Here is a 13,246-nt window from a genome sequence, read left to right as displayed (position 1 = left end):
GTGTTTGCACTACTCCCCCAAACTGCCATTATAAGCAGTACTGTACAGACCATAGATAACATGTTCAGATGTTTGACATATAATGCTGAGATACATATGTCACAGTTATGTCCCACTGCACACAGTCCATGGCAGTAGTTATGCATGGCATCACTGCATACATATCTACTGCTGCCACTTATGCATGTTTCTGAGTATGTACAGTACTATTCATAAACATCTACTACTTGCTGGTAACTACAAATCTGTTACATACCTGTTACTCACTGTCAGGTCCGTCTTTGTATGCTTTTCAAGGTTTTTTTTATTTATTAAGTAAAGTTTTTTTACTTATTAGTTATTATTGATTATTAATTAAGTTTTTTTTTCTTAATATATTTAGGTTTTAAAGAAGTAAATATAATATTTACTAAAATAAGGTTTTTTATTAAGCAATAAAGTTTGTCAGTAGTTGCTGACATGTGCAATGTAATGACTGCATGTGGGGATAGCAAGTACAATCTGCATTTATAGGTATCTGGGCATGTGCATGTGATGCCCTCTGCACCAATTGGTGCCCAGCATTTGGTAAATGCATACAGCCTGCTGTGTGATAATTGCAGTACTCACTGTTATAGCAACCCAATGCTATAAATTGCTAAGGTGTGTAGGCGTAGCCCTTTCAGATTTCTAGAGTGGGGCCCATGCTTGTTTGCTGTGGACACTGTTGTGTAAGTCAGAAGGTTGGTATACTTCTTATATCTGAAGCTAGAGGTGTAGACAGTGATGTACATGTTGTACTCAGGCCTGACTGTTGCCACTTGCAGTACAGAGCTAACAGTGTAGAGTTTAACTCACCCCTACAAATGCTTACACAACATTTCTGTGACTATATAGTTTATTTTCCACTCATATAATTAACTGCCATACAAACGGAGTTATTGAGAAGTATTCTTTTGGCACATGAACTGTTTGTAAACTGTTATACTGTGAATATTAATGTAGTCACTTCTGCAGGGTTTGTGGTTTTATTGTTGAGATTAGCACAGGGTTCACAGGACAACTGGACAAATCCAGTACTGTGTATGCCTACCTACATCCTTGGTAGACCCTAAACACACAAGTGTATTTAAAGTGTGTGTGTGTGTGGGGGGGGGGGTTGCTGACATACAGAGACCATTATGTATTATTGTGTGAATGTTATCTTACTGGACTTAAAGGATTGGTGTGTACCTGTTGGCTTATCAAGGCAGGTGGTTTGTCTGCATAGTCCCCAACTGTGAACCTATCCAGATGGTAGTCAAATGTTACACTGTTATTCTTTGTCTGTGCAACCCACAGGTGTTTTCATCAGTAGTACAATGGCATTGTTAGTCAGTTGCTACCAGTACATGGCTACATCCTTTGGTATTTCTGTGCTGTGCTCCTACATAAGGGTATGCTTGTGGAAGTCCTAACACAGCTATTTGCAGTGTGTGTAACAGCAGGATAGCTGCTATGCCTGTGTGTTTGTGCCTCTGCCAGGACTATGAAACAGTCAGATACATCTTTGCATGGAGTCAGGGATAGGTAGTTAAATGTGAAGTACACCTTACACATAATAGAGACAGTAAAAGTCTAGACTTGTGTGAAGCAGTGCATATGGATACGTACTCCTTTTATGAAGTACAAGCAGTGTCTACTGTTATTATTGTCAGTATTCATTGAGTAATACCCCACCTTTCCGACTGACGTCTGTACTTTTCAGAGGGATTCAGAGGGACACAGCTTAAATATGTTTCACAATCAGGGACATCCCTGTTAAGTAGTCACAGTTGGGTAGTATGGCCTCTGCCCTAATCAGATTTTCCACTGTTTGTCCTGCTATGATGCTGTGTGGGGGTTGTAAAGTGCCTCTGTAACTTTATTTGCTGCTAGAATGGCTGCTTCTCATATCACACTCATGTAATGCATTTCACAACAATTGCTGGTAAAGATCCACAAAACAAGCTTTGTGTTATGGCCTTCCTATTTTTCCTTTACATTGTCATTGAAATGCATGATATATTTATTTGGGCACCAGGTTATTGTACAGCTGCTGTGGCTTAATGGTAATTCATGCAGTCTATTGTGTCAATGGTCTGGGGTTCGAAACTAGCAGAGGCATTTTATTTTGCTGCTGAGCAGAACAAGGGCCCTGACATAGAGTGACTAAGGCACTTTTAAGAGGGTTTGCGTGGGTTTGCGTGACGCTTAGCGATGCTTAGCTAAGCGCACACATGCGCACACTCTCTTAAACCCGCTTACTACTGCTTAAAAGTGATTTCTCCTGCTAACCCCCTAATTTCTTTGAAAGAAAAGAAAATGAGGAGATAGGAAAGTGGTGAAGAAGGGGGCACAAAGAGGGAAAGACAGTTGGAAAACAAGCTCGGGATGTGCAGGACGGGTGTAGGGAAGGTCCATAGCTGCCCATTTCTTTACCAGCAACAGCTGTGCAGATGCAAGAAATTTGGAGTGAAATTTGAAACCTTCCACCCCTGGGAGAGGGGTGAGGACAACAAAGTATGTTGTACTGCCAATTATAATTATCAGTTTACATGTCCAGCGGACATGTGTGCAAAATGGGCAGCTATGTATGGGGCGTAATTTTTTTGTGGGTACAGATTGCCCTTTTTTTTTATGTGAGAGTGGAAAGTGAGGTTGAGGAAGTAGGTATATTTGGGGAGGTAGGTTGGGGAGGTAAACAGACAAGACAGACAAGATGCATACAGGGGCGGTGTATGACACATGGGGTGGGTGAGCACAATTGACGGGGATGGATGTTTGGAAATCGCAAGCCCATGAGCCCACAGATGGTAACAGTGGAACTGAGATCCCCACCCATGGGCAGTCACCACTGCACCTTCACAGCCCCAAGGGTGGTTGTGCTGGGGGCTGCGTAGGACAGGCTGGCTCACCCGTGAGATGTGTCACTCTCGCCTCGAGCTGGCATAGTTGATCAGTGACTGAATGCTGGAACTCCCTATGCACCACAACCCAGACCCTTCGAAGGGTGACAGGTGGCCCTTCTCCGACCACACTTGCACGGGAGGGGTGAGCCCCATCCCCTGCAGTGCTTCCACCTGAAGGTGGCACAGGACCAATGGAGGAGGGGATCCCGGGCTGGGCACCGGACCTGCTGGTGCCAGGTGCGCTCGCCAGCTGGGGAGGGACAGGTGGGTCTGCTGGGATCGGCCTTCCCATACGTTCTGTGATTAGGTGTGTTTAATTACAACATAAACAACAGCATTCCAAATTAGTTGTAACAGCATGCAGTAATATTCCCATTAACCCAACACACCAAGGTTCCAACAGTTGAACAGCAAGCATAACACATGCATATATTAAACAACAGTGGACATTCCAACAGCATGCAGGGATGATTGGTGACAACAGGCCACCATGATTGTGGTGTTTGAAAAGGGCACATGCATCAAAGTGAATGCAAATATTTATAGAACAATAGGACATATGTCCCAAAAATGTTTTGAGATTACACATACCCATTGAGTTGTGGAATTGCATTGTTTATGCACATACAGTAGGGTGTAGAAAGAAACCTCAATTAACATCTTATAAGTACTTTTACTCTACACTACATTCCTATTGACTGCAGGTGTATATCCCCTATATGTATTCTTATACTTGGCAACATGCATTAGGTTGTGTAATGGGTTTGGCTAGTTCATTATATACCTGACCTATATCTGACATACTAACTGTGCAAGATGCAGATGTTACTCCTAAATAGTTATTTATTTTATTTATATTTCTATATCTACATATCTGGATGTGTTCACGTGACATTTTCAGTTAAATTTCTACAGAACCCTGCATTTCTTGTAGTACACTCACATTTCTGGGGAACAAATTAACAAGCTACTCGTGTGCCGGATTTACTTATGCATGCCAGCCAGTAACTGACTGTTGAGGACTGTATATATGCTTCACAGCTACTAGCACTTTCATCACCCACTTTAGATGGGACTGCCCAACTGTGTGTTGCCAGCACTTATTAAAACAGTACTATTTGTATAATGCAAGGGTACAACAACATTTCAAAGTAAGTGACACAGACGCACTCCAGGTTTTATACCTTTATTAATTACATTACACACTTTTCCACAGGCTCACTCCTTTATTTGATATTACAGTGCATATGGAAGACATATTCAAGACATATTATACCTTTATTTATCAGGCTCGCTCACTTATTTGATATGACAGTACCTGCAGAGATATTATTCCAGACATATTTTACCTTTCTTAATGGGTTACTACACTCTTTTTCTGGCTCTCTGACTTATTTCATATAACAGTACATGCAGAGGACTCATTCAGGCCATTTTATGGCTGTATTATTGGACTACAACACTTTCTTTCAGGCTCTCTCCCCTATTTTATATAACAATACATGCAGAAAAATTACTAACCTGCCTGGTGGTGCAGCCTTAGCAGCCTATCTGCATAGGCTTGCTGATTCGAAGCACGGTCACCTGCAGCTGTGAACTAAATGAAGGGATATTGAGACATACCTATCCTTTATACAGAATCAATTATCATTTCTTACATACTGCATTCCATGGCTACCTACTCAGTTGTGGGGCATCTTGCATCCCACGGTCCTCCTGTATCCATTGGTTCAGTAGGTCCTGCTTCCATCTCTTCAGGTCTGCATGGTGGTGATGGACCTGCTCACCAGTCTGAGGAACGCCTGTGACACTGGTGAGGTCAGGAGGTAACCAGTTCCAAGCCTCTGCCTTGTACTCCATCCCTTGGAACTGGCTCTGCAGGAGTCTTGACTCATGACGGTTTGACAAGGAGCCAAACTAAGTATTTTGACTCCTCGATGCCCCAACGTTGCACTCAGAAGTGTGTACCCTCTCCAGCACCAGCCATTCTTACTGCAGATGTGAGCTGCAATCAGTTATGGCGAGTATTCCCACCTATGGGGCTTAAATATGCTGCATTTCCCGCACTTTTTTGTGATTGGCCATTTTTGAAAATTCTTGGCTGACTGCAGACCTGCTTAGTAATGGTTAATCTACCATTTCTGAGTATATGTATGTTAACAGTGGCTGTTTACCCTAAGCTGTCATGGCTTAGTGGTTCAGTACTTTGATTATGGTGCACAGAGTCCTGGGTTTGAACCTTGTCATTGCATTTTATTTTACTACTGTCCAGACAGGCTAGGGGGTGTGGCTGTGTTTAAGCAACTTTGCTCTATGGTGCACTTGTTGGCACGGCGCGCACCTCAGCGCAAATCAATTGCACTGGGTAAAGCGCTATTTAGCTATGGGCAACTACATTGCACTGGGTAAAGTGCTAATTAGCTATGGGCAACTCTACTGCACTGGGTAAAGTGCTGCTTAACTGCGGGCAATTATATATCAGGATCCTTTATAAATATATATTTTGTTCAGTGATACATAGGCCATTTCACTGCTTTTTAGTAAAATTTTAATCATATATGTCGGGTATTATTTCATTTAACTAATTTAAAACATAAATAGGAAGGGGAGTGGTAGGACTCGAACCGTGAATGCCTTCTCTTTGTGCAAACGCTCTACCATTACGCTATTGCTATTTAGTGTAATTTGCATAAACATTCCTTCTTATGCTCTTCCATGTTGGGATTGCTAACTGCAGCTAAGCAATGGGCACACCCACGCACACACACGCAAATACGGGCAGCTATTTCGGGAATTAGAAAAAATAAAATTAATGTTTTACTTTTTATAACTGTGATGGGGGTTTACAATGTCAGGGAGTGTGGCTTTGGGTACATGGACATTTGAGCAGACTCACTCTTGTGTGTTTACATTTTGCATTTCGGATACTTGCAGGGGAGTGGACATTTAGACTGCTCGGCAGCCGGTCACACCCCCTGCTTTCCTGCACGGTTCGTGTTATACTTGCAGTTGGGTCAGCATGCCCTCATGAATATTCATGGCATGCTGACATCATACCGTTCAACTGCAGCCTCCGAGTAAGACTTATTTAGTCTTACACGGAGGATTCGTGAATCTGGGGGAATGAGTAAAAAACTGTAGCAATAAGCAGTATAATGACGCTGCCACAAGCAGATTGTTGTGTTCTCTAAAAATGGATGGTAATGTATTCATCTTGAAAACAAACCTTGCAATATGAATTTCTCAGCATGGCTTTGGAAAGCACCCAAAAACATGTGATAGGAAATATAATGTCAGTGGTTTGTAATATATGGAGAATTTTAGCCTCCTGTTTGTGTTTTTATGTATTAAACATTCAAAGTGCTCTGCAGAAGTTTGCAGCTTTGCCAGAATGCAGGACATTCTTAGTATATTATATCATTGTTTCATTTAAAAAACATTTAATGCTTGTGTGCATAAGAACTGCTAAAAAAAAAAAAAATAGCCCTGAGTTTCAATAAAGCCTACACACCATGTAGGCATAGTGGCACAGCTGAAACACGGAGTTCAGAGCCCGTGAAATGTAGTAAATAAGGCTGGGGGCATGCACGAGCCTCCCATCACTATTCAAGCATGGACGTGACGGAATAATGCAAATCACCTCATTTGCTGGTGAAAACCATACAAATGAGGTGAATTTGCAATCCAGGAAGTAGACAGGCATCCGTGTTGGCGCCATGTTTGCAGCAGAAATGTATGCGGTTAGTAACCACATACATTACTGCAAAAAAAAACAAAAAAACAGAGGCATGACAACTGAAATGAAAGCATGTAGTATGTTCATTAGGCATGCCAATGGCCATTGGCATGCCAAATAATTGCAAAACCATAAAAATGAAAGTTTTTTTTTTAATAGATATGAGCTGTTTAAGCAGAGCGCAGTGGAGCAGAAACAGGGATCATGGAAAAATGATAAAAAAGTAGGGAAAAGCTTTTATATATATATATATATATATATATATATATAGATATATATATATATATATATATATATATATATATATATATATATATATATAAAATAATCTTACCATTATAATGGCCAGCATGCAAACTCGTAACAATGACAGGTAGCAGTGGTTGCTAAAGACATAGGCTCTGGGATAGTGGTGTAACTAGGGTATAAGCCAGTATGAGCTAAGTTTATTGAATAGCAAAATGGGCAACCATGTCCATGGGTACCTAACTGTGTAAGAGCTATAATGTGGTGGTATAGGCAGAAGAAGCAGCTGACATAAAAAGGGGGTGTATCATGTTTGATGTAAGCACATTGGAGCAATGCGTCTTCTATTTCAACTCAGCTAAGCACAGCTAAGCAAGGGTGTGTGTCTGAGGATGCTTAGCTGTGCTTAGCTGATTTCAGAAATGGTGAGCATGCTCTTATCCAGAGAAGGGCCTTTTCTGCTCAGCAATGTTGACACTAGCTGCAACAGTTTGTGTGGCATGCCACGGGGCTTAAAAGGGGAGGAAATGATAAAAAAAAGGGGAGGGGTAAATAGCATAATAAAGGCACTCAAGTACAATTTACTAATAAGGCCTTTGCCACTTGCAGTGGCCAGTTCAAAGCCATCAGTAATATAGCTGTCAGCTGGAATGTATCATAGTCAGCCAATCACACAGGCAGCATCTGCAGCACACCAGTATTAAGTATGCAAACACCCTTCATTCTGCTTTTTCCCACAAACACTGCACCATTGGAGTACACTTGGGAGTTTTAACTGACAAAATGATAGGGGCTGCTGCTGCTTTGCTGCATTTCTATATGCTACAGACTGAGTGTGGTGATGAGGATGATGCTGACAACCGGCACAGACTGAGGAAGAGAAGAGTGTTCAGACCCAGGGTAACCTTTCAGGGGCTACATGAGCTGGAGATAGTACAGTTCTACAGGGTAGACAGGGACATACTTCAGCAACTCACCAAGCTCTGTCAGCCTCAACTCAGACCCAGAGCCAACAGAGGGGAACCCATTCCAGTTGAAACAAAGTTATGTTTAGCCGTAAGAATATTAGCTGCAGGTACTTTCCAAAGACCTACTGGGGACATCATGGGGGTTTCACAGGAATCTGCATCCAGTGTTTTTCACTAGTTCCTCGATGCCATGCTACCACATGCCAGTGAGCACATTTATTTCCCCACCACCCTTGAGGAGAGGACCAGCGATATGCATCTCTTCCACTGTGTAGCAAACTACCCAGAAGTACTGGGTGCCATAGACTGCACTCATGTCCACATCAAAGCACCACCTGTTGAACAGGGTAGAGTCTACTTCAACCGCAAGGGCTTTCACTACATCAATTGCCGAGTTGTGTGCAATGCCCAGGGCATTATCATCAATGTGTGTGCTGGCAGCCCTGGCAGTTATCACGACACCCACATTTGGCATGCCTCACAGCTGTACGAGGCATCTGCCAGGGGGGACATCCTGTACAGCCATCTTGTGGGGGATGCTGGCTATTCACTGGAACCGTGGGTGATGACACCCATCAGAAATGCATGTGCACACACAGACACACACACACACACACACACACACACACACACACACACACACACACACACACACTGAAGAATGTCATAATGAGGCACACGCACAAACTAGAAACATCATAGAGCATGTGTTTGGGCTGCTCAAGTCATGGTTCTCCTACCATGACATATCTGAAGGAGCCTTGCAGTACTCTCCTGCTACATATGCACACATGTTCATAGTATCTGCCATGCTACACAATATGATCCTCCAGAAACAGCTCTGGCAGGAACAGCACTGGGAAGGGAGGATGCAGCCCCCCACCATTGCCAAGGTACCTACAGGCACAGGGGACTCAGAGGAGGAACCCCCTGAGCCTCTCCCTGTAGGCAGATGTAGGCTTGCCCAGTATGCCCTGGCCTTGGCAAAGAGGCAACACATGGCACATACACTGACACCCTAGGGACACAGGGACTGGCACTTCTCAATGACTCGCACACACAGTAAAAAGGATGACAGACACATCACACTACCTGTACCTTACCATGTATAGGCTGTGTACTGTGTGCATCTGACACAGGAAGCCCTCAAGCATTGTCCTCACAACTGATGCAGGCACAATGTAAGTAATTTGTCTTAACAACAAGTTATTCTGTGCTAGCATATCTATGGTATTGCTGCATGTATGCAAGGGAATAGGGTGGCCTACAGGCATAGCAGCAGACAACTGACAGGTATGTGGGACAACAAGAAATGTCTGCCAAATGCTGGCTTACCCAGAATATGCAGTAGTCCCCTATGTGACAAAACTCACTGCAGTATATGTGGGGGACTAACAAACTGCGGGGTCATAGATCACATGCATGGATGTCAATGTTGGAGTCCCATACACACCTCTTTACCTCCCACAGCAAGTCAGCTGTACAAAGCCAGAAATAAAAGTCTGCCAAAGGCCCACAAATAGGGGCAATGATTAAATATAACACTTACAAATGTATACACTGATATCACAGGAGGTCTTGCAGTTACCTTAAGTCTCTGAAGGGTAAGAAGTCTGAAACTCAAATGTCCATCATAACTGTCTAACCTTTGGTCTCTAGTGATATGCCAGTATTCTTCAAGACAAGCACAACAGTATGCTAAATGGAACCAAAATGTCAAGCAAACATCTGCACAGTCTATGGAAATGTGTACAGTTGACAGGTATCACCCCTCCACTCAGCACACCCATCTTCCCATAGAAATGCAGGAACATTTTTGTTTGTAGGGTAATAGCAACCGAGCACACATTCCCAGGTCTGTCCCAATCAACTCGTTAACTTGTAGCATGCCACAATATGCATGGGATCAATGAGCTCTGTATATGCAGGCTTGATACTGTCAGGAAATAGGTAGCACTTACTGTTGGCTGTTGTGGCTTACTGGTGTAAGTACAGTACTGTGGTTGACAGCGTCCATGTTTCAAGACTGTCCATGCAAACCATGTTGCATGTCAGCTACATCTATGGGAGGAGTAGTCCAGAAGTCAATATGCATTACTGCAGGAAAGCTGGACCATTCAGGGACAGGGAGACATCTGGACAGTACACAGCTGCGAGTAACCTACACAGTCCCTGGTAGGATAGCAGGTTTCTGAAAGTCAGTATAGTGCCAGGTTATAAATGACTGACTCCTTATTGTGTCAGTACTGACAACAAGGCACTGGGTACTAGCCATACCCCTGGAATACCAGGGTGTCACTGAAGGACCACAAGTAGACATATCTGTTCTGCTTGTCATAACATTGCATTTGCCTGCCAAACTACTTGCAAAACAACTGCATGGACTCAGCCATACCCAACACAATTAAAACCTACTTCTCTAGGAGATACAAACCTATGCAGTGGACATCCTCTATGAACAGGCTGGACAACAAAACGAAGCAACTGTTTTGGCACAAATTCCCAGTTGGAAAACTCTGTCCTTAATTTCAACAAGCAAAGTAGATTACTAGTGAAATCCTCCAAAGCGAATTATGAATTGAAGCTAGCCTCTGAAAGGCTAACCACAACACCTTTTTCAGTTATGTCAGAAACCTCCATGGCTAAGGCCAGGTCTGCTTTGAATTACTTCTTAACAGTACCACTTACACTGATCCTGTTGACTTAGTCATCCTGTTAGGAGATAGGTCTAATGCAAATATAACCCATTGTCCCCCCAAAGGCACATTCCACATCCATGATACTTGCCCTGCACCTCACATCTCTGTAGATCAAGTGTTAAAGTCCCTATCCAAGCCAAACAACACAGCTTCCATGGGACCTGATAGCATCACAGGCTGTATTCTGTGACATCTCCAGTGAGAACTAGCCCTGCCATTGTGCACCCTACTCAACCACAGCCAAAGTACAAGCTTCATTCCAGAAGAGTGAAGAATTGCCATTTTCATCCCTTTACACAAAGATTGGTATCTCATCCAGGGACAAAGAGGTCATAAGATCCATGTATTCTACCCTTATAAGGCCAATTATTGTGTACAACCCCCAGACATGTACCACACATAACAGATGCAGCAGCTGGAGAGACCACAGAGGTTCCTCACTGGGAGAATCCAGCCCCTCAAATACATAGCCTACACAGATAGGCTAAAAGCACTGTTCCTCTACTCAGTTCCATACGGTCTCCTTAGAGATGACCTCTGTCTGCCATACAAAGCAATCCAGACCCTGCCTTGATGGCACTGCTGCACATCTTTAAGGCAAGTTCCACTCAAGCAACCTAAGGCACATCATCAACCTTGTCTGTGATATCAATAGGACTTGGTGTGACAGATATGTGTCCCACAGACTCCCTCATCTGTGGAATACACTCCTTGTTCACATCAACTGAATACTTCAATATCCCACGTGAAGTTTATCCTGGATAACTATGGGAAACAGAAAATACAGTCCTGTGATTCTACCTTTGTCCCTCATGTACAGGGGCCCTGGGAGCTGACATGTCTTAACATGGGCTACACTCTCATCTGCTAGGGTTATAAGGGCTTCAGGGCCAATACTCTAGTAACCTCCTTTTAATCTACGAACCTATAAACAAATGTCTGTCAGTGGTTCAACATATAACTCTATACTGCTCTTCCACTGACTTACCAGGAAATCACACTGCTATGTAGAATATACTACACACATTATGGACATTTCTGTTCAGTACAATGCACTCTGTACCCACACCAGGCTATGGCTTTTCAGTTAAGAAGGCTACCACACAACCAGGAGATCACTGGCCAGTATATGACTGAGGTGCTGGACTGTTTACACAGCTTAATCAGCAAATCAGCTGTAGCCACACCTCTCAACTGGACGGATTTGGCCAGAATGTCTATACTTTGGCTCATAAATTTGGCCTGCTCATCATAAATCTTGTTTGTCTCAGGTAATCATTGTGATGATCTGAGGATTTATGTCAGTGAGTAATGACATACATTTCAGTGTCAGACATCATATATATTAGAAAATGTCTGCTAGCACAAACCCTGTTACTCTAGCAACTTTCTAAGTCTATAAGAGCAATATTTAAAATATCTCTCTGTGTTTGGGCCATTGTCCACCCATTTTGGCAGGCTATTCCCAGAGTTCTTGCACTAATAGGTTGACAGGTATGGCTGAAGCACACAAAATCTAGACCAGAGTACAGATATCTCTTGAATGAACTCCCACTCTTACTATAGAAGGTCATACTGGGCATATCCCTACACTTATAGAGAATTGCAGCCCATGTCTAAGCCCACATTGGATTATACAACTGTATTGTGCAGATATGTATTTGCATACAGACAGCTATGTATACCTTAACTGTCTCTAGTCACACCCATCACACAGGATTACCCCAGCTATCTCTAGGTGGCCCATATGTGCTATATCTGCATCTTTGGAGTGTGATACACATACATATATATGGGCAACATATAAATATATTTCAAGCATACACACACACAGACATATCGGGAAGAGAGAGACAGACAGTGATTAAGAGAGAGAGAGAGAGAGAGAGAGAGAGGGAGACACAGACACAGAGAGAGTCATACACAGAGACACCCTGAAAGACATAGAGTGATGTCCTGTTGCAGACATTTGCACACCAGCTGTAAATAGTGGCATGTGCCAGCATGAAGGTGAGCTCCATTGTGTAATAGGTTCATAGGTTCATACTAGGCTATCTGCCCAAGGGCATTTATAAGCCTAGCCCAGAGTTTTGTGGCTTTCGCTACCCCTTTAGTTTGGAGGATACTATGCCCATTATTTTGCTGTGCCTCTGTCAAGCAGTGACACTGAGATAATCCCTGGGGTATATCTGTGATCTCCCATCCATTGGTCAAGATTTCTCTTGAACAAAGCCAGTGAGGTGCTCTGCCGCACATGTACCGGGATTTTGTTCCACAGCATAGGGAGTCTCTGGGTGATGAATCTGTCCCTCCAGCACGTCCTACTAATAACCGTGTCAAGGTTTAAGTCTCCCGCCCTTGTAGTTCTGAGGGATCTAGATTTTTTGAGGTGAAGCATGTTCATCAATTCTGGGTTGGACATGGCCTTGTATGTCAGGCACAGGTCACCTCTGAGCAGACGGTAAGCGACTGAATAGAGCTGAAGTTCCTTCAGTCGAGCAGCATAGGACATATTTTTGAGACCCTTTATCCTTTTGGTGAGGAACTTTTGGGGCCTTTCCAGTTGCTGCAGGTGTCATGTCAGATACATTCCGAATGGGGTATTGTACTCAATCATTGGTCTGATGAGTGATGAGTACAGGGGGACAATGACTTCCCTTGATCTGGATGTGAATCCCTTCATGATCA

The sequence above is a fragment of the Protopterus annectens genome, chromosome 5.part0 (genome assembly GCF_019279795.1).
Source record: "Protopterus annectens isolate FY-2018-M chromosome 5.part0, PAN1.0, whole genome shotgun sequence".
In the NCBI taxonomy this organism is placed as follows: Eukaryota; Metazoa; Chordata; order Ceratodontiformes; family Protopteridae; genus Protopterus; species Protopterus annectens.
Note: the sequence above shows the minus strand (reverse complement) of the source record.